This window comes from Stegodyphus dumicola, chromosome 2 (genome assembly GCF_044657685.1).
Source record: "Stegodyphus dumicola isolate Sdum_Otavi_A_Nest chromosome 2, ASM4465768v1".
Taxonomy (NCBI): domain Eukaryota; kingdom Metazoa; phylum Arthropoda; class Arachnida; order Araneae; family Eresidae; genus Stegodyphus; species Stegodyphus dumicola.
The window spans coordinates 128,293,444-128,321,001 of record NC_140769.1 but is presented as its reverse complement, the minus strand read 5'-3'; positions in this window follow the sequence as shown (position 1 = coordinate 128,321,001).

Here is a 27,558-nt window from a genome sequence, read left to right as displayed (position 1 = left end):
AAAGAGGCTAAATGTTAACCTAGGTTAAAAAGAATTCTTATAAAATAGAAGAGATTTTTCGAGAGCACCCGTAAATTTTTGCAATGAACTTGTTTGCATTAACAGAACCAATCTGTAACTTTCTGCAGTAAGTGTCAGCTAATTGTCCAGTTTAGTTGAAGTTGTTTACCCGTAACACTTTGCCTTCACATTAAATTTGTAGTTAGCTTGGGGGTCAGGCGTCTAACCATTCCAGCTTTTATAATCAACTCAGCTAATATTTGCTGATAAAATATATTTTTAGCACTTTATGCGAATCTGTCAGCATCATGCTATACTTCTTTTAGTTCCAATATGATTAGTTGAAAATAATTATGCGCCTACTTGGAAATGATACAAAACAGTCGCATTGAGATTTTGCGATGTAATTTTAAAGTAAAAATGTTAGACAATTTGCGGGAATAAATATATTTTAATGTTTAGATAAAATATATATTTTACGAGCATATTTTACAAGCACCTCTCAATTTTTTAATGTATGACACGTCGAAATAATAAAGATTTTATTTTCAAAAAGAATACGCTCGCTGCTTACATATGCATACATAAAATATCTTCTGAATAGTACATCTCTTTTAATGTTATAAATGAATATTCCTACCAAATTTCATTAAAATATTTCATTTAGTTTTTCATAAAGTCAATGAAATGGTCGAATTCTCTTAATTTTGCCCTCGAGTGTATTTACTGTCCATTATGAGTCAGTAGAATTGCTGAATCTATCCAAATATTAAAAGAGTTATTATTAAAACTTTTTTACAGATTTAACAATTCTGCTAATTAATTTTGGCTAGATTTCATTTCATTTCAGTTTGCGCATGAAGGTGCTTGACACCCTGATGCGCAAGCTCGTTGTTTGATAACGCGGCTCTAATGGCTGTAGCACAATATTTTTTCTTGCTGTGAATAAAATGCTAAGTTAATATTAACTTTTTACAAAGAGCGATATAGGTTCATAGAAAATATATATCTGACTACACAAGGACAAAATATGCTCTTGGAATGAAACCTGAACTCTTTAGAGCAGCGGTTCTCAAATCGTTTGACTAACACGTACCATCTAAACAAAAATTGAAAACCTTTACGTACCACCACTACAATGTACCATTACCACCACCACACTTGAACAAAGCTCAGATCGCATAAATTTACGAGTGTTAGAGAAAAAACTCTATCAGGATGTTGGAGGTTTGATTTTTGAATTTAATAGTTAAAAATAGTTTGCTTCTTTGCGTACTACCTATTTTTCTCTTGCGTATCACCAGTGGTACGTGTACCACCGGTTGAGAACCCCTGCTTTAGAGGATTGTTAATGATAGAGTTAAGTTATAATTAGAATACCCCATGTAGTATAATTATAATCCAATATAAGAACTGCAATTAAAAAATCGTGTGAGAGCTGCAGTTGAAAATTGGAAATTAAGAATATTTTATCATTCTCCTTGTTTATGCACCGCTTATATACTCTCTATTATATTACTTAACTTAAAATTCATATGCTTCTAATGGATAACTAATTTATTGCACAAAATATACGATGATTTTCGAGTTCAGAGAATAAAGAAATTAGCTTCAGTACAATTTTCTTAAAATATAATTTGTTTTAGTTAAACTATATTGGATGCATAATACATTTTAAGTCAGCACTCGAATGTTATAATCAGATTAAAATATTCAGAAATTGACATAACTGAAACCAAAATGCAACGTTATGTGATACCAATTAAAACCAATGCTTGAGAGCAGTTGAAACAAACCCGCACATAATAAAAAAAATATTTTGAGGGAATTTCTCTCGTAAACAAAATTAGGGATAATTAGGAACAAGCACATGAAACGAGAATAATCTTTTCCTTGAAATTTAGTTACGTAAATCATGTAGCATCCTTTGTAGTCCAAGAATTAAATGTAGGGCTATTGTTATAAATATTTATTTCAGCAGAAGCGTAGGCAAAGTAAGATTCATTATTAAGGGGCAAAAAAGACATAGAAGAAATGCAAAGTAACGTAGATTTCTAGATTTACTTCCTCACAACAATAAAGAATAATTTCTAAAATTAAAATCTGCATTTTATGATACACAATGTTTCTGAAATTAATCTCATTTAATTTTAGCTCAAAATTATGCTTAAGAATTCCTTCAAATACTAACATTAAATTCAGTTATTTCCTCAGAAGTATTTCTCATTTGATACTGCAGTTTCGTCTGAAGAAAATTGTTTACTTCGAGTACTTATTTCATTCGCTTATATTAAATATTCTCAATGAAGGTGGACAATAATTTAAATTTATTCAAGAAACTAAAATCCTAATTACTGACTTATCAATTATTCAAAATACAGCAATACGTATATTCCTTACGTATCCTTATTAATCCTAAAACTGTTCGCTTTTCGTTACAAAGACTAATATTTTGCAAATTAAATCTTTTCAGGTACGCCGGGAAGCGCCTGTGTTTAGTAATTATTTGATTGTAATCAAAATCACATATCATTCTCATATTTTTAGAAACTTCCAAGTTCAACAAATAATCATTCCTTTTTCCCGAGATGTTCCATTGCTCGTTCCGGCAGTCATTCTTGACTTTTACCAATAAAAATTATTTTTGATAATTGAATATCGAACGCATCCCCGGCATTAACCACAGCAGCCTCTATGCTCAGTATTGTAGGCCCTCTCATTGCCTAAACCACCAGTATGAGCTTTCACCCAGTTCATTTTCACTTCACATATTTTCTCAACTTTTAAAAAGAAATCTTTTATATAAGAGACCAAAATATTAGTGTTATTAGCATCTGCTAGTGCTCCCAAACCAGATAAATTGTCTGTAAATTCTGTATTAATATTTGTTTTTACAACATAGTTTTCATCAATCTATTTAAGAGCAAATATGATAGCAGCCATTTCGGCTTGAACAACCGAACTGTAAAGTTCAAGTCTAATTTTGCCATAGTCTATTTATGTACGAAACACGTAAACCACACATTCTGCAGAAATTCAGTAATATTTAATTTATAACGTAATAATAATTTGTAACATTTAATAAATCTTTTAAGGAGTTTAATAAAAATACAAATATCTACAACACAAATAGCTTCATTACATTGTAGAGACATTAGGTATTTGGAAGCAGATGAAATGAAAAATGAGTAACGGCTTCGCCACAACTCGAGCCACGGGCCTCTCGAATACGTGCCGAGAGTGCTGACAGCTACACTACGAAGGTATGCTAAGAAGGCGGAAGAAATACCTTATATACTCCCCCTTTTAAAGGGCGACTGGGGATTAGGGAGCCCAATCGCCAAATCTTGGTGGTGAAGAATCATCATCCATCGTCTTTTTTAGTTCGGGCGCCACTGTAGAGGTATTAAGTATTTTTTAAAACAGGAGAGAGATGAAAAATGAGCCATGCCTTCGCTGGAACTCGAACTACGGACCTCTCGAATACACGCCAAGTGTGCTGACGACTACACCACGAAGGCATGCAAAGAAGGCGGGAGAAATACCTTATAACATAAGCATCGGAGCTCCAGTGATACCCCACTTCTAGGAATAAGCACCACCAAAGTAAAAAAATCACTTATCAAAACTGAATCGTCAAAGAGATGGACGGCTCAATTAGATAAACTACTTTCTGGGGCACTGCCAAAGTTCTGTTAAATTTCACGTTAGCTAACTAATTAAACTCCATCTACTTTGAATTCTGGACAAAGCTGACAGAAAGAAAAGAAATTAAAGGGAATAATTTATTTAACATAATGTAATATCTAAAAAAATTTTGATGCGGGAAATTAATATAAGTAGATTCCTTTATTCAAAGGCATTATTTTGAGCAGTTTTGGGCCTGAATAATACATGTAATGCATAGATTGAATAGCCTAAATTTCACTATCACCAACATTTTTGCGTTATTGTATTGGCTATGTGGCTTTAGCCAGCATATATATTTGCAAGTCTTTTTTATTTTTAATTCATTACGAAAAATGCTGAAGATGCTCAGGAGGAATTCAGGAACTAATAATCCTACAGCAGGCTGAAAGAAGTGATATGACAAGCTATTCAGCCTTCCTTCTATCACGTTGATGAGGTTGTCTCAGAGTATTGACTGGCTATCACTTGTGCGTCTTTTCCGGCTGCTAATAATGTCATCACTTATTTGTTAACTGCTATAGTTCCCAGAGACGACAGAGGTTTTCGGATGTCTAGTAAATTCTTTCCAGATGTGAAACTATAGCTAATAGGTTTGTTGACAAAAAATATCGCTTTTTCAAATGAGCAGCAATATATATATATATATAAACACCTGTTTAATGAATCAATTTAAGTTAAAGATTTTATTTTAGAAAATGTAGCTCTAAGCTGCTGAGTTTGAGAGTTAAATTTACAAATATAATTTTTATACCAAAACATTATACTTGTTTACATAGTTATAATTTCCAATTACAGTAATTTCACGTTCCCGGATAGTATAATCTATTTAGTATAAAAAAAAATATAATTGTAAATTGCATCTATCTCTATCAGTGGTAACGAGCCTATAGCACGAGTGCCACAGTCGGCACGCGACTAAAATATTACTTACTTAATCAATAATCACAATAAAATGATGCGATGAAGTTTAAATAAGTGTTTTAGTCTGAAAATTTCACTTACTTATCTCAGAATGCCACTGGCATAAAGCCTAAGCCTAGGTATAAGATTTTCATATTTCACCATAGAAATTAAATTCATATTTATTGAGCCAATTTATGTCGTTTCAACTGTATGGGCCAATCATATTACTTCTTACATGGTAAAGAATACGCCAAAGTTAAAACAGCTAATGTTTGCTATACGAATTCAAATTTATTGCAGACCGCCAATGAGTTTTAATACTTTCATTGTTAAATAGATTCCAGTTTCCAGATCTAAGAATTTTGAGGTAATTTATGAATAATTCTAATTTAATATCTTAAGCAGAATGACACGCGGCCCCAAAAACGGTTCGCCAACACTGATCTATATGTATCTGTCGCTCTATCCATATATCTATCTACATATGCAATGAAAAAGACATAGCAATGTTGATGACGTGTAGCGTAGATCCCTGTAGAAGGGAAAATATCACACCCGAGTAAGACTGATTTAATAACTTTACTTCAATTGACATTTGCAGCCACAATTTATTTAGCACTCTAATCGTGCTTATGAAAGAATATTTACCTTTTTAATATTGCGACAGGAAGAGAGCAGAGCGAAATTGCGTCTTAATAGGGAAGGAGGTAGAAGCTCAAGTGTGCAGTTATCCAATACGGGAGCTCACCAAGAGAAGGGTTTGGTTCATACTGCTTAAAGAGAAAAGTTTAATTTCTCGAAATTCTGAGTCCAGGTTCCGAATTAGCGACTTCATCAGCGTCACGCAAGCCATGTGATCTAGAAATGACGCGGTGCAGAAGCGTTATTACTATTTTTATAATGCTGTGAATAAACACCCAAATTAAAAATTAGAAATTAAGAGGTTATTGCTAAATTAAATTATAAAGCTGATTTATATATTTTTCTCTTACGCACATGAGCGCTTTAAAAAATAATTGGCGATCTCAAAATGAACATTCTAGATATGGTGCTCTCACCTTGAATTCATCTGTTCTCCCAAATTCGAGATTTTTCTACGTTACGTAACGCTGCTTGAAAAGGGCAACCAAAACTAATATCAACCAATCACAGCTTGTCTCTAGAATCGCACCTACTTTGGTATATATACCTCTGTTAGCTAATTACGTCCTTCTTTCCCTAGCTTCCGCTACTGCTAAAATATTCCCGCTACTCTGCTTTTACGTCTAAAATGCATGCGTCGTAAATTTAAGAACCAATGTCCATAGGAATCTATCACATTTCTTTACAACTGAATCATAGAAATGTCTCGTATTTCATTACGTAAATATCTACTGAAATGATTTTGTATGTGTAAAAATAAAGACAGGAAATTCGTCAAGTTCATGTTTGTCATAGCTGTAAGCCTTCACCTTCAGCCACGACAACTGCAAGCTGATTCCTCTACGCTTCCGGAATTATATTACATATACATATCAAAATCGCAATAACAACCTTGTATTTAGTGTACATATATTAAAACACTTCATAGATTTCGAGGGCAGCTAAAGGTCCCTCCTCATCAGGAGAACGAAATTATTAGAAAGGGGAAAAAGCAAGAAAAATAAAGCATCGGCAAATGAGTCTCATGTGTTTCTGAGACTCCTTTGCCGATGCTATATTTTTCTTCCTTCTCCCTTTTTTTTCACAGTGTACGTATATATAGATAGTTAGATAGATAGATAGGTAATAGGTATTGATAGATAGATGAATAAAAATAAATATTAATAACGTCTCTGCGGCTATTTCTTGTTCCAATACAGACAAAAGGAAATAAAATTAAATCTTCAATTTTTTTCCCATACTATGCTTCTAAGACAAAAGTCGAGTCTTTGAAATGCAAAAGAATGGAGAAACTGTTCCCAGGAAGAGCTGCAATGCTCTTTAAATAAATATAAAGCCGCTGAAAAATGACAGCGACAACTAAAATTAAAGCTGACATTTTCCCCAGAGGGAAATACAGAAGAAAGATTTCGAAGAGATCATAACAAAATTTTCACCTGCAATTGTTCTCGTCGTAATTATCGTATTGTCAATTTCGAAGATATATTTCAAAGCATACTACAGCAAAAGAAGATTAAAAAACCTCGGGAAATTTTCTTTTCCATTACTCTAAACAACTGTCATTTTTATCATAAGGCTAATGTTGAAGAATAAAAACACAATTCTTATCATTTTACACATGAAATCTTAAATACGCAATTGTTTTACAGAAATATTAAAATTTTTAAAGCTGAATTTTATAAAATATAGTGCGATGAAGAAATGTAGATAAGATGCGAAAACAAGATTATTCAAGAATGTGAATGACTTATCTAATTAGAATATTGTAACTAATTTAAGTATTAAAAGTGAGCAATAGACATTTAATGTAATTTCAATTCTTCCGAAATTACGCGTTTTCAGATTAAAATTACCCTACAAGATTTAACAAAATTCATCGTCATAACCTTATTGGTTGCCAGAAAATGGCAAAAGTGTTTTAATTTGTAACACATTGTTAGGCAGAATGAGAAATATAAATATAAGTACCATGAACATGGAAAGGGAGAATGTATTTTAATCGCGAATTTAATTATTTTGCAGAGACATTAGGTTTATTTTGAAGCATTTTAATATGCCTGGAGAAACTGGCAAAGTATATTCATTATGTATTTTCTCATTTTCGTTTTGCAACGCTGTAGAGACATTAGGTTATTTCGAAGCGGGAACGTCAAAAATGAGAAATGTTCTCGCCGGAACTCGAACCACGGACCTCTCAAACACGCCTTGAGCATGCTGACCACTACACCCCCAAGGCATGATAAGAAGGAGGGAGAAATACCCTATATACTCTCACTTTTACAACTGAAACATAGAACTATTACAGCTGAAGGGCGACTGGAATATTAGGGAAGCCAATCGCCAAACTCCGGTGGTGAAGAATCGTCATTCACCTTTTAGTTCACCTTTTCACTCACCTTTTAGTTTGGGCATAATTTGAGTCCGAGAATCGAAATATGGAAAATCATCGATATGCCATTTCGGAAAAGTCCGATTTTGTGTCAAAACGACTATATTAGGACAATGCTATATGTAAATCTAGTACATATCCTAAATTGCGCTTTCGAGACATGAAAACCGCAAACTGAATTTCGTCAATCGGTCCAGTAGAACAGAAGATATAGAACTATACCATTTTTTTTACGCAGTGTACCCTTTGAGTAGCAATATTGTCTATTAAATGATAGTCTATTAAATTGCGTAAATAATTATTAATTTCATAAGACTTCCTCTCACAAGTTATTACTTTTGAATTCAGTATAGGAGCATGTAATATTCTTCATAATAATAGTTTTCCCCTTTATTCTTACATGTAATGCTTTGTTGTTATATTTGGAAATGTAGCAATTCAGTATGAAGACGGTCCCTCATGTAAATAGAATATCCTTTACTCAGCGTAATACGGAGATGTTACTACAAATCCAGACATGTTATTGGCTTACATGTGCATTTGATGAATAAAGTGATACCATAGGTAAAGCTTTCACCCCCTCCTCGACTATAGAGGAAATATGTATTTTCCTCTGCTTTCTTATGTAATTCAGTATTACTCTTTTTGTTGCCTCAATATCTGGAACATCACTTTTCTTGCTTGCGGAGAATACGAAAAGTAGAAGTTCTAGCAAACGCCATTCCGTATTAACTGCATTTTATCCATATATTTTCATAAATTTCACAAATCATTCATATATTCCTTGTTGCAAATTTCTTTTGGCTTGTTGGGCAATCAGTCTTGGTTTAAGGAATAATAAATTCTGAATAAAAACACGACATAATAAATTACTGTTACCTACCTCTCTTTTTTACACTTTTTGATAATTAGCGTTTTCATATCAGGAATATTTAGGTAATATAAAACAATATATCTCTTCCTCTTTTTTTTCTCATGATTTACTTAATAATATGGAAACATTATAAATGCTCGAACATCTTAGTTTCCCTCCTCTGAGGAATGAATTCTTAAATTGAAATCGATAAGTTAAGTACAATATAAAAACGTGATATAAACAGTTCAGAAGGAAATGATATATGAGAGTCATGAATCATGCTACTCTGCAATCTATCACTTGTACGAGCTTGCCTGGCTTTTGAAATTTAAAAGCCATATTTTCATCTTTTCCACTGAGTTAGTTTTTTTTCCTGAGTGTAGTAAATGATTCTTTGTTGACAACGTTGTTCTGGAAAGAGCATTTTCTCTAAACTTAATGAAGCACTGAAAAATGGCTGACTGGATTTTTGAGAAATGTAGATTTCATTTTTTTCGCACTTCCATGTGGATAGACTAGTACTACTGGCATTGCTTAGAGGCCATTTATTTTGGTTTTTAGAGATTTTAGTATTAAATATTTTTAAATCGCTATTTTCTTTTGTGAATATTAGCAACTAATCTCTTCTCGCAATGAGCTCTTCATAATGATACAAAATAAACCTATAATTTTATTTGAAATATTTATTAGCCCAATAGGCATTAGTCCAGAAGGGCTATTAATTTCGTTTTGCCATTTTGCTTTGAAAGATTTTTTGACCGTTTCACTTTTCAAATTGTTGCCACCAAATATTATCGCCATGTGTTATATTTAAAGATATTAAATAATGAAGAGTCTGCATAAATGTATATATATGTCTCGTACTGTGATAAAAATTACAACGGTACCTAGAGCCATCCAATTTTGAGTAATCCTCCACCGAATATGGGCATCTGGAAGCCCTAACTTGGAAATTGTTTTATTATCGATTTCATATTTTGTAATACTTTACCGAATTTTCGATTAACAAACTCAACGACTTCAAAGCGAGCAATGGCAACACTGTAAGGAAAAAAAATTATCTCCAGTGCGCAAGACTGTATATCGGAAATTCTAAAGATATGCTTTTTAAAAATTATTTTGTGATACTGCTGTTGAATTGAATTTTATGGTTTAAGTGGGAAGAAGATGATAGTTAATAAATAAAAAAGATAAGATGATAGTTAATAAATAAAACGTTAAACAAAATGCCACTTTGAGCGTGAAATAAAATCTGAAAGCTTTCAGATTTTTTTTATTTTTTAAAAAGTGTGTGTGTGTGTGATTATGGCAAAGCCTCGAGGGTTATCTGCCTAAGGGTGGGATGCCTTCGTGGAGGACTTTCTAAGGGAAACTGGCTCGTATACACGTTACGCATGGGGAAAACTACGAAAACACCCATGCAGCTGGCCCGTTCGCGGGATTCGAAGCTCGGACCGAACTACCAGTGTTCAGCGACGTTACCGCTCGGCCGCTGGTGGGCCCTATTTTTTAAAAAGAATAGAACTATTAGCTTCCTGTAATTTGAAATGCTTAATGCAATAAAATAAAAATTCTGCAGTATAATAAAAAGTTTTGTTGAATAATTAAAAATAATTTTCCTTCAGGTATTAAGTTCATGAAGGATAAATGGTATGAAAACAGAATATTAGCGTAACACCGCAATGAAATATTTTACGCTATATTTACATATCCATACGTTGCACAACCATTATATTTGTGTAATGATTTAGAGAAGATTTTAATAAATAATCAGCATTAAAAGCGTACATCTTAAAGTCATTCATGAAAGTCTCATTTCTAATAAATCAACATTAATTACTTCCGCTTGTTAAACTTTTATCCCTTCGCTTTTTAATGAAAAAAAAGGAGTTTAATTGCAGCGAGAATTTTTACTTTCGAAATTCACATCACAATCATACATCCAGAAATTATTGATGAGCGCTTAGCTTTCAATAAAATAAAATTCACTGCTTTTCTTTTCTTTTTTTTTCTTTTTTTTTTTTTTTTAACTTTTCTTGTTTTGAATGAAAATATTTGATTATACGATTATATATAGATACCGCTCCAATACATACAACTGCTCAATATATTTAAAGAAAAGCAAAAATATTTGGATTTTTTTGTGTAATCAGATCGAACCTAATTAGCCCATTCAGTTAAATTATACTTTTTTTTACTATTGGTTAGTTGATTAAATATTTATCGTAAAATATTGGACAACCCTCTCACTACCCTAGTTCTACGATTGTTTTCGTAAGAATGCTATGTAACAGGAACTTATATGCATTTCCCCACGCTAAAGGAAACATCAAATACCTAGGCAAGTAGACCGAAATTGGACTACTTTACCAGCGAACGGTCTATTAGTGTTCAACGACATTAACAACTTGATCACGGGATTTATATTTAACTTTTTTAGCAGTTTCCTGAAAAATCTAATTTATCACCTTTTCTAATTACTTAATTTAATCGCAGACATTTGGAATTAAAATGAATGGAGGCTTTATTTCAAACACACGGTTCATTTCACAAGTCAGCTGATTTCAAGAATTTTAAGTGACAGGAACCAGTGTATGTCTTTCCTTGAAAGACATTTAAAAATAAATACTAGATAATTCCAGTTTCTGATTTCCCCCCCCATTTAATGTCATTCAGTGGTATTTCTTTTTAATTTGTTAGTGTGTGACATTCTTTAATGTACATACACTTTTCTTATGTTAACAATATTCACATATAGTTTTACTACTTTCAGATCATATTCGTACAGATATACAAAGAAGTACTGGACTGAAAATACGTTTTCATTTTAATTAAATTTTAAAATTAAACGCAAATCCAAACAAGAATACGAGTTCGCTACATACCTAGACTGAAACTAACCACTGTTCGATTTCCCGCTAAGGGCGTTGCTTATTTTTCATCTTTCCTGCTTCTAAAGCACCTAATGTCTCTACGGTGGCGTCTGAACTAAATAACAGGTGGTGGATGATTCTCCACACACAGGATTTTGCGATTAAGTCCACTAAAAATTCCAATCGCCCTTTAAAAGGGGGAAATATAATGTATTCCCACGCCTTCTTAGCATGTCTTCGTAATGTAGTGGTCTGCACGCTGGACGCGTATTCTAGAGTTCCGTGGTTCGATTCCCGGCGAGGGGGTTGCTCATTTTTCATATTTCCTGCTTCCAAAATACCTAACGTGTCTACACATGTTGTGTCTTTGTTGTAAAAATTTCACTTTTTTTGGTTTTGTTTTACTGAGTATGCGCTCCACTCTTAGGCACTACACAGAAAGGGGGGGACGCCCCGTGAGTGTCTTATCTAAAGTATCCAGGTTACATATGAGGAAAACCACGAAAAAGGGCTACGCAGCCCACCCGTTTACCGGTACTCGAACCCTGGCCCCAACTACCATTTTTCAGCGGCCGCTGGTGGGCCAGAAATTCGCTTAGATAGACAAACTAATAAAATAATTTAAGGAGGGGAATGGAAAATATAGAAATCTTGGGAATCAACTTATTTTTCAGAAAATATTAAATATCTCTAACCATTTTTATGACAAAATTCTCTATGCTGTGGACTCTTAGAGTTTTCTTTTAATATATAAATAATAATATAAATAGGAAAATATGAAATTTTCTTTAGAAAATATAACCTCTTACCAGCGACATAAACTGTTATAAATAGCGCATAGAAGAAATGTACTTTTTACCACAGGAGGAATATTTCAGATCACAATAATCACGTGCAGGTTAATGGAGCAATCATCGAGCAGGATGCTTGCTCAACAGCAAAACCACCATACAGTGAACGAACCATACAGCAACTCTGAACTGATATGACTCCCTGAAGGAGGCTCATAACCTTTCATTTATCGGTCTACTGAAGGAATAGGGTAAGGATAATATTTTTAAAACTTGAAGCAATATCGCTTCTAGAAATTAGAATATGTGTTTTCACAAATTTTCCAGAATATCGTTGATCTGATAGCAAGCACAATCATCAAGACCAGCGTCATATTTGTAACTCAAATTCTTTGACTTACAAAGTAAATTACAAAGTCAATCAACTCAGAACTGAAAGCATAAAATATCATACAGTCATATTGTTTGATACAGTAAACTAGCGGTTTTTTTTTTTTTTTTTTACTTATTAGATGCTGCCCTTGGGCTCTGTACGGAAACGGAGGGATGACCCGTGGAGGTCATTTTAAAGGAAACTGGCTTGTATCTACGTGAATGCATGCGGAAACCACGAAAATGCCCATGCAGGTAGCTCTTCGCCGAGGCTTGAACTTTGGATCGAACTACCAGTGTTCAGTGGCTTTTACCACTCAACCGCTGGTAGGCCTAATTTTTTTTAATTGGTGATCACTTTTATATATTAGAATATTCTTCGGATGATCTTAATCTTTTCACTTTTTAAAAGTAATTTTTAACATGTGTTACTACCAGGTTACCTATGTTATTGAGCTACATATAATTAAAATTTATGTAATTTTGTAGCGGCATTAATCAAGACAATAGAAAAAATAATATTTGTTTTTCATAATTCAAGGCTATTAAAGTTTGTAGAATCTATCTTATTGTATAAATATAAGGAAAACTTAGTGTTCTCATTAATGATACGGATAAGACTGCCGACTTTTGCTCAGTTGTTCTTGGTTTTGATTTAAGATGTTGTTAAGCTTATGCCTGATATGCGCACCTACATCAAGACAATTTTAGTGCTTTTCTTTTTAATGGGTGTTTGAAAAATCTTGATCCGTTTTAGAGATGCAAAACGTGACCAGGAAACGTACGGTATACGTGACATCAAATGACTGCAATGTTTTACAAACAAAATGTTTGGCAACAGAACATGTAAAGATACAGAGTTCACTAGAGCAGATCACGCCTTTAATGCTTTAAAATGACAAAACATATAAATTACCTCAGATATTGTTAGTTGTACGAGTTTTATAAAGGCAGTACTACAGATCAAGCTTATCGTAGAATTAGTAAGTGTAGAGCATTAGTAAGTGTGCTATGGAGAGGACACAATTGATGATAACAATGGCCACCAGTCGAAGAAATTCTCAAGTGTAGCGAAAAGGTGTACAGATCAGAAACGTTCTGGATGTCGTCAATGGTTTTTCACGCAATTTTATCCTAGAACTTAAAAAGTGAACCGTATATTCAGCTTCCTATAAAGGAAATGAAATATTGCTGATGCATAGAACAACAAAGATGCCGATACATCCTATACATAGAACAACAAAGACGGATGCAGTTTCCTGAGTTCATCACGAAGTTCGATCAGTGAGTTTCAACCTGTTTCCCTAGAAGTAATGAAAGACTAAGACCGATACGTTTTTTTTTTTTCTTGTTACCTCTTTGAACCGTGTTTGGAATGAATTGTAACAGAAGATGAGAAAATCAAAAGGAGGATCACATCCTAAAAAGTATTGTTAAGTTTACGGTTGAATGGCAAAGGACTCGCCATTCATTTAAGCGACTAGCACTCGTCAGTTGCATTATCTTTCGCTTTTATAATGCCAGATCGTAAACATATTCAACACTTCGGGAAAAGGTGCGAGTGCTGGAAAGTGCATTGCTCATTTTGCATGTACCCCGGCTTCAAAAAACGCTAATGACTCTAAGTGGCGCGAGACCTAAAAACGTGGTGGACGGTAATTTGTCCCTATGAGGATTCAGCGATTATCCCCAGTCGCCCTTAATTAGAGGGAGTATATAAAGTATTTTTTTCCACCTTTCTGCATGCCTTTGTGGTGTAACGGTAGTCTACTTGACGTGTATGTGAGAGGTCCAGGCTCGAGTTCCGGAGAGGACATTGCACATTCTTCACATCTTCTCTTTCAAAATAACCTAATGACTCTGTAAACTAAATTATCATTTTTAAAGAAACATTATATACTTCCTTCATTCCGCTTCCACTGGTAATGAGGTCCAAAAATTAACAGGACCATCTGATTGGAATTTCATTTCTGGAGACCCGTATTACACCAGAATTCAGTGAACTCTCTCATTGATTCATTGATACTTTGTTATTTTCAACAGTACAATGAGAAGGGTTAAGAATTTTTTAAATTTCGTAACGTTTACCACAGGGAAAATAATACCACCGAGAAACTTTCTCCTCAGATTTTCAGTATAGCGGCATAAGTTATTGCATATTTCGTTTCCAATAAGGATATCATTTTCTACTGAAAATGATTCTAAGGCTGTAAATGGAAGAACATTTCTCAGTTTTACACAGCCGACCCCCAAGTTCCTTTACGTTCTCAAGGGCATTGAGAATAATTAGAAAATTACCTTAAAAACAGAGATATATATTTCGTTTAGTTTAAAAGTACATCTGAGAGATATATTGGGATCCATAGCCACAAATCACCTGCAGAAAAATGTGTAAAATCCTATTTATTTCGCTTACACATATCGGAACTTCTTTGTAAATCTAGAAGGACTACAAGGATAGGCTTTGAAGACCGGAGTTTGAGAAATGCTACAGTAAACAATCACACAAAGTGACCATATGGTACTTAAATAACAACGTACACAGTAATTATGGATATAGTTATTTTACGAAAAGCATCAAATAAATGAATACGGAAATAAATACATAACAATCCAAAAAAATAATTAAATAAAATCCGAAGTATAACCAGCTAAATGCAAATATTTTCAAAAATGCATAGCAATACATTTCCTAAACTTTGTTCTTCTATAAAAGAATTATTTTAACTTTATGTTTCAAGACATACTCAGACAGAACACGTAATATTTAAAAAAAAATATCTGTTTTTTTTTAATTTTTTTATTTATTTATTTTTTTTTATTTTTTTTTATTTTAAGAATCCTATTCTAGAGTATATCCAGTCGTTAGCTGATAAAGGAACCAGTCATTCACGAGATGGAACTCAATCTTCATGCATGATGCAGAAATTCACGTTGTAGGTAAGTAAGTGACATTCTTTTACACTGTATATAAAAAGCAAATTTTATATTAAGGAATGCAACTGTTAAAGCCAACAAAATAAAAGCAAATTTTTGAAAGATTCTGCTATTCTGCCGTTGGCTAATGATTTAATTTTATTAAATACAGCAATGCTTTTTTCAGTGAATTTACATACTGGTAGAGTTAAAAAGAGTTATTATAATCATAAAGAAGACTATTATGCTATTTCTTAGGTTATCACTATTTACTGCTTATTTTTCACGATACTACGTTCATGAAGTTAATACATATATTAATTAAGGCAGATTATGAGCCTTCGTCGGGAATTCTATGAACAATATTTTTGTTTTCAATGCTGTTGCAATTTCATTGACAAACACAGCTTAAGAAATGGCGGTTTAACAAGCTTATTTCATTCCTTAAAAGAGAAATCCTCCTCTTCTATTTTTCCCAAACCTGTAACAAGGTTATAAAATGTTAACACTCCTAAATTTTATTTTTAAATATCTTAAAATGCATATCTTTATGACCAGATAATAAGTTTCGCAGCTAATCAGCTTGAATTTTCTCTATTGAAATGGTTTGGGTGTTGAAATTTTATTCATAATTTCCTTTCTTTCATTCTCATCTTCATGGAGTTTTATATTAAATGAAAAATTTAACTATTTTTCTGCGTTTTAATGTTATTTTAATGTTTTTGGTTGAACGTTTGTGCATATAAATCCGAGGCATTTTTGAAGAAAAGAATATAGAATTTGTAAGTCTCTCCTCTTTTTTAAAACACAGAATTAAAATGATGAGACGATATTTAACTGAAAATATTGCTTTTAAGTTCGTTTCAAATTAAGTTTTTTATTTCGATCTTGTTTGTCATTATTTAAAATCCCGATTGTTTCAGAATGTTTCGTTTAAAATTGTACTTTTACTTGCAGCTCGAAATTCTGCGACGTGTGCAGTTAATTGCTCTTAATTACCACAACTGCCTTTTTTATCTGCTTGAATTTGTTTTGTTTTAACTGCAAAAAGGCGGGGAGTTGCAAATGCGAATCCTAAATGAGGCTTTTGGAGAATAAGTGTCCTTAATTAGCGTAAAAGAAACAGAGAGGCTTATTACGAAGAAATGAGGAAAAAGGCCCAGTTTTAAGCTAATGGTATATCTTGTTTAGATACGAAAATCTATATATCCTCCTTAAAGATTTTTGCTGACTCAGTTAATGCTTTTACCGCAGCAGGATGGGTTTTTCCAATGCGCTTAAATGAAGACTTTGTTGTAAAAAATCAAACTAAAATAAACTTTTTAATCCTATTTTTCAACTTAATCCATTAAAACATTTCTTTGCTGCAGAATTGACTACTTTTCCAATGAATGCTTGTGCGAAAATCTGAAAAGACATGTTGAACATATAAAGTAAGAAAATAATGTAAGCTTTTTTAATTTATTCTGTACATCCAAACAATTAGTTTATGTTCCGCTGAAGTTTAGAAGAAAGTAATTAATTAAACATTCTACTGGATTCCAATGTATCCAGTAGAATTCCTAAAAAATGGATAATTTTGCTCAAGATATAGATATTGCTATTATTAAGAAGTTTGTTATGCCCATTTCCTTTAGACAAATTAATTTCTTTTATAGGGAAATACATTAGGAACTGCTCACTGCACATATTTGAAAATATTCTCAACATATTTATATGTTTTTGTTCCTATTTAACGGGGATCTAGAGTTAGAAATATGCATATATTATCTATACTATTAAAAATAGAAATATATCAGTTAGCAACAGAAATATGTTGTGCATATATTACCTGTACTTTTAAAATCTCTTCGCGGTTTTTTTGTTTATTTGTTGCAATATCTTCTCTGGAATGGCGGGCAGCTGAATTTCCAGAAAGGTACCGCCGGATTCTAAAACTTCGGGGAAAGCAATTTCAATCATTACATTATCATCTTCGTACGACTTAAATTAGCGGAGTTATTAATTAAAAACTCTTAAAACGCTAATTTTCGCAGTCATTTTTCCGATAGGTAACAGTCTCACACGCTGGAGATAAAATGCTGCTTTATTTCGAGAAGTGTTGCCACTGCTCGCTTTCAAATCGTAGAGTTTGCTAATAAAAAAATTCTATGTTTTACAAAATATGAAATAACTAGCAGCTTCGCTACCAGCCTTCGTCTGACTTTTAAATGTATCCGAAAAATGGCTGAAAAAAATTACAATGAAATAAGCAATATCCCTTAATACAAATATTAATTATCCTAATAAATAAATTAACCAACTTCCCTTTGCAAAATCTTAAGAACTCAAATGGTATAAAGGAGGTTAAGAACTTTGTTTCCTAAAACAAATCACTCAAAACTTTTCAATATCTTAAAAACAGTGAAAGCAATAAATAACATAAAAGAATACAAAAAACAAAAAAATTCTGAAAAGCAAAGCATAATTAATGAAATTTTATCTTATATTTTTAAGAGAAAATGATTACAATGAAATAAGCAATATCCCTTAATACAAATATTAATTATCCTAATAAAAAATTAATCAACTTTCCGTTGATGAAACAAAATGATGCAAAACTTTTCAGTATCTTACAAATAGTGAAATAAGCAAAAAATAACATGAAGGCAACTCAAAAAACATATATTCCGCGCAGAATTTTACTCTGCAGAACAACTTTATAAAAATCAATAAAAATGTATTACATACATATAAAAATGACAACGAAATATGCCAATCTCTTAAAAACAGTGACATAAGAAATACGATGAAAAATTGTTGCCAAACCCATATTTCTAAAAGAATGAAACTATTCAAAATGATGCGATTTTATCGAAAATCTATCAACAACAATAAGAAAGGAAAATTGTTGGCAAAATCCCATTTTTAAAGATGTGAGATGTGAGAAGTGTACTCGGAAGCTTCATTTAAAAAAATCTTTAAAAATGAAAAATATTATAATTTTTCCAAAATTCTTTTTGGTAAAGCAGTCACAAGGATGAATGTTTAACATGTCCAAAAATCAAAGAAAAATAAACTGTACATCTTTAAACATAAACGCTTTTAGAAAAAATCCCGTTGAAAAGGTGTTAAGCTCCCTTTGTTAAATAAATTCGTATTTAATCGATTTATTGAAACATGAAATTTATTTTAAGTTCGTAAAATAGCTAAGTGCCTACGTTTCATGACTACGTCAAAATGGAGTGCGTAGAGTGAAATCTCGCTTTCCTATAGCCCATTACGTCTCAAAATGACGCGATTTCGTCACAAAACATAAAATAAAAAAAAATTCGAATTCGAATTTCGAAAAAAATGGCTTCGAGGTGCACTGGCTCTTGTCTAGATGCACCTATATACCAAATTTCGTAGCCGTGGGTCTATTAGCTTACGCGCAGCGCGAACGAAAGACACACACACACAGACAGACTCTTTGTTTTATTATATGTAGAGAAAATAGCATTACCAAACATTATTACATATAAGGTCATATTCTGACATTGACATATAAGCATTATTATCATATAAGGTCATATTCTGACATTGACATATAAGCATTATTATCATATAAGGTCATATTCTGACATTGACGAAAGCACGCGGTTGCATGTGATATCACTGTATGTCGAAAATTCTTCGTTAATGTCAGCGTTTTAAATAAATAGTTGATGTTGGCAACATTTTTGTTTCAGGTTAGTATAAATGACATGATATAACATTGCTACGTTAATTCTTTTATTAATATTGAGAAAATGTTGTAATATTACATTAAATTTAGATCAAGACGTTATGCATATTATCCTGAAGTGTCAAACGGTTTTGTTTCCTGGTTCGACAATAAAAAAATTCTTTATGAACTGGTTGTTGCTTGGAAAGAATGAACGTATTTCTTTCATACTGAAGTGTTTCACACATTTGCTTTTCAGGGTTCATGGAACTTACAAATTTTGTTTTGGCTGCAGTCCGCTCATCTGGTGAGCTTGCTCGCCAGCCACTTATAAAAATAGATTTAATTTTTTTAAACGAACGTGCTATGCCGTATGCTTTTCTTTTTAGGATTTCGTAATTGAAGTCTAAACTAGAATCTTGTTTCAACAGACTGATAATATTTTCCTTTATTATCTTTAAGGCTACATAATTTAACCCTCAATTCAAATTTAGGCATCATGTATTGAAGACTAATTGCTCTAGAATGTTTATATTTAGTATTAACTATTTCACGTTATAATTCCTGCAAAATCTATTGGTACCTAAAATTACTTATTCAAGAAAATAAGAAAATGTTTCTTACGTTTCAGACACACGAATACAGGTAAAATCTGAAGATATAAATTAGAAATTTCTGAAATCTAAGATAGTTTACAGATGAATGTATCTACGACAATGTCGTTTTTAAATATTTTTTATTTGGAAGCATAATTTTGCAAATGATTCGACATTATCAAAATTGTTCTCCAAAAGATTTAAAAGTTCCAAATTATTTATGATTAAAACAGTTCAACAACTGGTCACCTAATTCAAACACCCTGCATTTTCAAAACTTAGCTTTTGGATATTGTAGCCTAGCTTTTGGATATTCTAGCCTAGCTTTTGGATATTCTAGCCTAGCTTTGGATACTTAGCCTAGCTTCTGGGCTGTGCAGGCCAAGAAGAAAATGCATGATTTGTACCATTTAATAATAGTATGCTAAGGACAATACATAAAATTTAACGCTTTGCACTCGACGCCTTTCCCCCCCCCCCGGGCGAGCAGCCAACAAGAGACGATTTTCTGCATATTTGGTGCATTTTTACAGCTAACTAAAAGGATTTCAGGTCCTACTTAAATAAATCTAATGCTTCTTATATGACTGAAAATCACTTCAGTCCAGCGGATCTTTCGCCGGACACAAACGGTATTCTTTGGTGTTTTTCTTCGGTTTCTTTGCAAATTATCCATTCTGAATTTTTTGTTTCTTCTGCGGAATCACTGTCGCTTTCACATTCACTATCTATTAACCTGATGTTTTGCTTCTTACACCTTTTACTTCAGCGCTATCTTCATCACCTCTTTCTTCCTATCTATCGTGAAGTAGTCAGTGAAGCCGTAATTAAAAATTGTCTTCATATCAAATTGTATATGCTCATCCAGCTATATCGTTTCTTAAACAAATTGTCAGTTTTAATCTGCGAAAAACTAATTAATCTCTGGACACATGTTTACACCGATAGATCCATGATTGAGCGAGATACTGGAGCTGGTGCAGTAATCTACTGAAACCATTTTGCATTCTATTCGGCAGTGGAAAGAGATACTACCAAATTTGATGGTGAAGATGAGATTATATTTATTGCTTTGAATTATTTAAGTGCTTGGAAGAGTAATTTCCATCGGACTGTTATTTTGTCAGATAGCAAAGCCACTTTGCAAGCTAACAAATTATTGAACATTAGCTCCAATAATAAATTATGCACTTCTGAAAGAATTTCCGAATGTATGAAGAGTCTTAACATTCTGGTTGATTCAACTGTCTTGCAGTGGATTCCTGTTTATTGTGGCATCGAGAGAAATGTAAGAGCCGATTTCCTGCCAAAGAAAGGAACGACTATTCTACAAACCACTAATAATTATATGACTTTTAATTCTACAAAACTCCTAATTAAATTAGAATTAAAAGATTAATTAATTTAAGAAGTTTGCCTCTTACCTATCGAATGATTTTTTTTTTTTTTTTTCAAATTTTTCCTTTTCCTGTAGCCGTAGCGTTATTTCGTCTTTTGGCTGGGCATGATTGTCTGAATTCCCATCTTTTTAAAATTCAACTTAAAAGCTCTTCAATTTGTGCTCTTTATAACTCTGGACAGCTTATGGATAAAGAGCATATTGAGGACTGCACTGCACTATTATCCTTTAATTCTATTGTTCTTAAGTATTGGGGAGCAGATGTCTGTGATTTGCATAAATAAATCTGCGGAAAACAACTATTCACATATAAATGTAGTGCCGAAAAAAAAAATTGTTTTTACTACAAAACTTCTTAACTGGGGTTATTTATAATTTGACAAGTACGAACAAAAATTAATCAAATCTATATCTTGAAATATTTGAATAATATTAATGTCACAGTAAATTAATCCGCTCTATTTTTAGACTTTCTGCAGCGTCCTTTTTTTGCAGCGTTCTGTTTATGTTCATCTTTGGTTCATGCATGCTTTTCGGTAGTGAAACTAATGTCAAATTTGACTCCATATCCTCAAAGACTTTAAAATGTTTCTTCAAATTCTTGGCCTAATGATACTAATTGATTTCATAGAAATATATTCCCTGACCTTGTAAAACTGCTTCCAGAGCTGCATGCGACCCGCAGGCTACGTGTTTGAGGCAAATGCTGTAAGTTATGAGCAAAATAGAGTTATAAGAAATATAATAGTTTTCCACATATTGTATTAATATGCGAAAAATGTTACAGATTAAACAGTGAATGATAAAAAGAAATATTATAAACCTATCAATGCAGAATGTTTCGAGTGTCAGTATCTCGCTCGCAACCAACGCTGAATGAAAAAGTGTCGGTAATATGACAGACAACGAGATTCGAAGGTACGTAAAACAAAGGGAAAATACATTTATTCAGCATTTGTCAGATATTTCTCGACTTTTTTATGTACTTTTTTTCACTATTTCTTTTATAACAGAATAGTTTAAAGTATCTAGAAAAAATATAAAGATAGGTAGAGGGAAACGGAAAAGCAGATTGTTTGATGGAATCCTTTTCTGGAAAAGGTAAAAATGTTGTCAAGGTAACAAATGCTGTTGAGTAGTAGCTGAAATCGTTGTGCTAACTCAAATCATCAGTGTACATATGTGTGTTGAGAAAGATTCACAGCTACACGAACTTGGATCAACTTGATAAGCACTTTAGCTATGAGGCAACGTAAGAAAATGGAAACTGCTCAAACGAGATACGTGAGAAGCATTCCTACGTCTCCTTTGAACGGCTGCATCGCTTTAACCGCAGCCTTTTCTTCTTTGGATAGCGCTGCCTACCTCTCAAAATTTACTCGGGAACTAATGACTGATAGCAGCAGAAAGATTTTACGTACTGCCTAATAGCATATCGTACGACTTCAAGACATCATTTCCGTGTACACATTTGATTATAAAATCTGCTCGTCTCTGTCCTTTTTAATTTGAATTTACTGTTTTACAAGTTAATTTTGAATCATCCTATACAAACAAAACAAAAGCATAAAAAAAGAAAATCTGAGAGGTTTCAGATTTTAAATTACGTCCAAAGGGACGTTTTATAATATTTGGTCTGTTACCTTTATTTATTAAATATCATGTTCTTCGCACTTAAACCATAAAATTCAGTTCAACAGCAATACCGCAAAATAATTTTAAATTGAGCATATTTTTAGAATTTCCGATACAGAGTCTCACACGCTAAATTTTTTTTTTTTTTTTTTTTTTTTTTTTTTGTACAACGTTGCCCTTGCTCGCTTTGAAATCCATCCTTGAGTTTGTTAATAATTTTTTTTTTAATTTTTACGAAATATAAAATTAATAATAAAACAAATATCAAATTTCACATTTGGGCTTCCAGATGCCCATATTCGCAATAGGATTATATCATTCAAAATTGGATAGCTCTAGGTACCGTTATTTTATCACAATGCGGGAAACATGCATGCATTGACGCAGATTTTTCATTATTTAATTTCTTCAAATATAATACAGGGCGACAATATTTGGTGGCAACAATTTGAGAAGTGAGTCAGACAAAATGCCAAAACGAAATTAATACCCCTTCTTGCCTTTGGTCAAATTATAATAATCTATAAAACGATATCACAATGTTTGGCTTTAAAACACGCATAAATATGTAGTAATATAAAATTTCTAAAGAAAGGTGTATATTTGCTGTAAGCAAGTGTAAGTTATAAAGAAGTGCATAATTAATTAATAAAAACTTATCTCATTCAAAGCCAGCTTGAAATGTGTATTCAAGAATGTGTAAACGCAAAAATAAAAAAATAATACTGTAAATACGTTCGAAAAATTAAAATGCATTACAAAATTTCGTAAAAAAATATTTTTTTCCCGTTTTATATAATACGCTAATTGTTTTGCATGTTTATTACATTTGTATTGCATTTTAGTTTTGTTCTTCTTTCTATGTTTAAAAATTTTTCCATTTGTCAAACTGACTCTTAGCGAGAGAAGTTCACTTAAGCATATATTTCCCTGCAGCTTTATATAAGTAAACTCTATGTGTATGAGCTGTGTTCAACTAATGTGATGAAAGAAGAAACATATCAAGACTAATGACATAATTAGCTCTCTTGGGTTTCTTACATTTCCTGTACGTGAGGGATTTCAGATAATTATGTGTAGACTATTTTTCAGTTTTGATGTATATATATTAGAAAACGTTTCAATATATTGTCTCCTAGGAACAGAAATTTAATTAAAGCTATGCATTATTATAAGAAAAATAAGGTATGCATTATAAGCTATGCATTATCTAATTAGCATTTTTCAACAGTATACTATAGTTCTGTATTGTAGTAAAAATAATTTAAATTTGCAAAGAAAAATCCTGAATCGCGAAAATGCAAAATTCCGGAGTAAAACTTTTAAGTACTGAAAAATACGTTAATGTAATTGATTGCAGATTAATTGATTTGTCAAGGGGAACAAAGCAATCTACCATCAATCAACAATAACACAATTAAGTGAGTGCTTCGTCTTTTTTCCAATTAAGAATTAAATTATTATTTTGATAGAGTTAGATCATAAGTTATGAACAACAGAAGGAAATTAGTCCATTTAAGCCAAACACCCTGTCATAAACTAAATAAAAAAAGAGTTCGGAAATCTTCTTCAGTTTAAGTTACTCGTTAAGAACAGAACTAAACGAGATTCTTACTTAAGAAAAATTCCCCGACACCTTCATATTCAAACTCAAAACTAAAAGCAAGAACAAAAGTTACACCTTTTTTTCTTCCTTGTACGAACTAAAAAGGAAAGACTGTAATCGCGAAAATTTTCAGGCAGCATATTTCAAGGAAAATATCCATTTTGACCGCTATAGAATGAAATTTAACGATGTTTTTGAGTGACAACTGTACGTAAAGACAGAATAAAAGACTCTTTTCCTCCAAAAAAATTATAAAACTGCTTTAAAATAAATTCTGAAGAGAATTTTTCGTGGCGTCTGTACGAACGTATCTCGTACGTACGTACGTATCTTGCATAACTCAAAAACGAGTAGTCCCAGAACGTTGAAATTTTGTATAGTATAGGACTGCTATAACATATAGATGTGCACCTCGTATTTTGGTTGCAATCGGCCGCACCAAATGTTACACATGTTTTTTTAAATTACATTTAAAAATAAAAAAAGATCAAAATTTACATAATCTTTTAAAATTAAAGTTTAACAAAATGTATTTATTTCTGTATTTTAAGAACACTGCCAATATATATATGGACAGTATTTATAACGGTTAGTTCGAAGTAGCATCTGTATTCATTGCATGTAGTGTGTAAATTGTTCAGACATTGTTATGACACACACTGGAAACGTAGCGAATCCTTAGATTCGCTATGTTTCCAGTTATACTTTCCAGTTTCAGTTTTGTTTCGAAATTCCCTGAGCGCATCTCGTGTGTAACCTATATACAAAATTGCGTTGCATTCCATTCACCTGTTTGCGCTGTAGGATGTCGTCTATGAAAGAAGTTTAATTATAATCACCTTATATATATATATATATATATATATATATATATATATACTTTTGGTGCAGCCGATTGCAACCATAAAGGGAGGTGCACAGCTACATGCAGTAGCAGTCCTATAGACAAAATTGCAACGTCCTGAGGCTACTCGTTTTTGAGTTATGCGATATATATGCATACGTACATTTGTGCGTTCAGGCGCCACAAAAATGTCTCTTCTGAATCCAATTTAAATCAGTTTAATAATGCGTTTCGGGTAAAAAGAGTCGTTTATTCTTCTGCCCTTACGTACAGATATCAGGCAAAAGCATTGTTACATTGCATTCGATAGAGGTCAAAATGTATATTTTCGTTAAAACACGATATGTGGAATTTTTTGTGATTACAATAGTTCCTTTTACTTCGTAAAAGGAAGAAAAACGATTGCGTGCAGACTTTCACATGGAAAGAAGTTTGCTAAACATTAGAAAACTTTCATCCCCATCTTTAGATATGCACTGCAAATATTTACTAAGCAATAATCTACGCACTTGAAACCGCTTCGAAGAATAATATTTTACTGTTAAAAGAGTTTAAAAAATATAAAAAATAGTAAGCATTATGGAAAAAGTCAAAGTTATTGCTAACCATTTTAGTAATATGTTAAACAGTTTAGTTTACTAGATCACTACAGGAAACTAATTAATGTAAAGTTGCTAAAAGAAGAGATTTTAACTTTTCCTAATTAATGATTTATATTCTAATCACATAATGCAGTAATTATCCCTGCAAATTAACTCGGTAACTCAAAAAAAAAGTTTAAAGAATTGAATAAGAAAGTAATATTATGTAACCGTGAAGATAATTTTCTGTATAATATTTAAGTAATCGGCTTTTAAGTGGAGAAGATATACAGAGTGCTTTTCGCTTCAAAAGATTTAGATCCCTAACAGAGTGTCTGATTTTTTTTTTTTTCACTTGCGAATGATTGTGTCAGAATAATACAAAATTAGGAAATTATACAATACAAAAAACAGAAATAAGGAAAATCACAAAGGATTCAGGTTTTAACGTCACAATAGAGGTTTTGTTATGATTTTCTATGCACTCTCTGAGCATCGCACGTTACAGCGTGTTCTTGGACTCACTCCTGCTTACACGTTTCTTATTCCTTTTAGTTTTATGAATAAGCTTTGCTTTCTTCGTACTTGCACCATATAGTATTTAAAAGGCAGATCACGAAATATTTAAAAACAGCGTATCTTTATAATTCCCGTTACAGTGTTAAGAGTTGAAATACATTTTTTGTCGCTTTATCTATACTAACAGCTATTTTAAATTTTTGAAGGCAGGACTCCAGTGAATGGATATGATTCTACAGTGCTTGGATGACTGAACTCAGGGATGCATTTTGTGTCATAATCGCTGTGTCATCAGCATATATGGTAAGTGTTATGTTTATGTTGTGTGGCACGCCATTCACATAAATCAAAAACAGTATTGGGCCAATCAAACTTCCTTGGGGGACATCCTCACATATTTGACGACGTGTCGAGCATTAATTGTTGTAGCGGATGACATAAAATATGTCTTTAAAATATGAAATAATGATGCGTACGTTGAATCGTGGAAATTCCAGGTTGATTAGTTTGTAGAATAACCCTATCGGCTAAACACAGTTATAAGCCTTAGAAATATCGAGAAACAGTGCAGCATCTAAACCTAAATAGTTGTACATATGCATTTTCAAATTTTGGAAAGGAGAAGAAATTATCTTCTAGCAAAAGTACAGAAAACTTCACCCAGAAAGGTGCACAGCCCAGAAAATGTTGAGGACGGTTGCTGTAACATAAAATACTTAGAAAACATAAAGAAAGAAGGTGCCGGTTGAACGATTAATAAGGCACTAAATTGCATACTGAATGAGCAGGTTCTTTCATTTAAAATTACACTTATATAGTTGGATTGGTGGCATACTGTTGATGACTTCAAAACCTAATTGGTGCGAGTATCGTAGTCAGTGAGAACGTTTTATTAGGGACCCAAAATTCAGGGCAAAATGGCATTTAGAACTTCCTTTTAACCATAATTATTTTACGAGTTAGCCAAATAACATGCAGTGCAGGTTTGAGTACTGTAATTAATGAATTACGGGGCTAAAACCCGCACTGCACATTGAATTTTAAATTGAGCACTGTATTTACACAAATTAATATGTTTATAATTAGCTATTTTCCAATCTTTATTTCTGACGCAAGTCATATTAAGCTATGCTAATTTCGTAGCTAGGTGGAGTCATGTAGTTCAGGTCAACGAGCAAAAAGGTACTTTATAACTGAATATTTTATTTTCGTTTTCAAAATCTGACGTGCCTTTATGAAATCTGTATAGTTGTTTTCACGC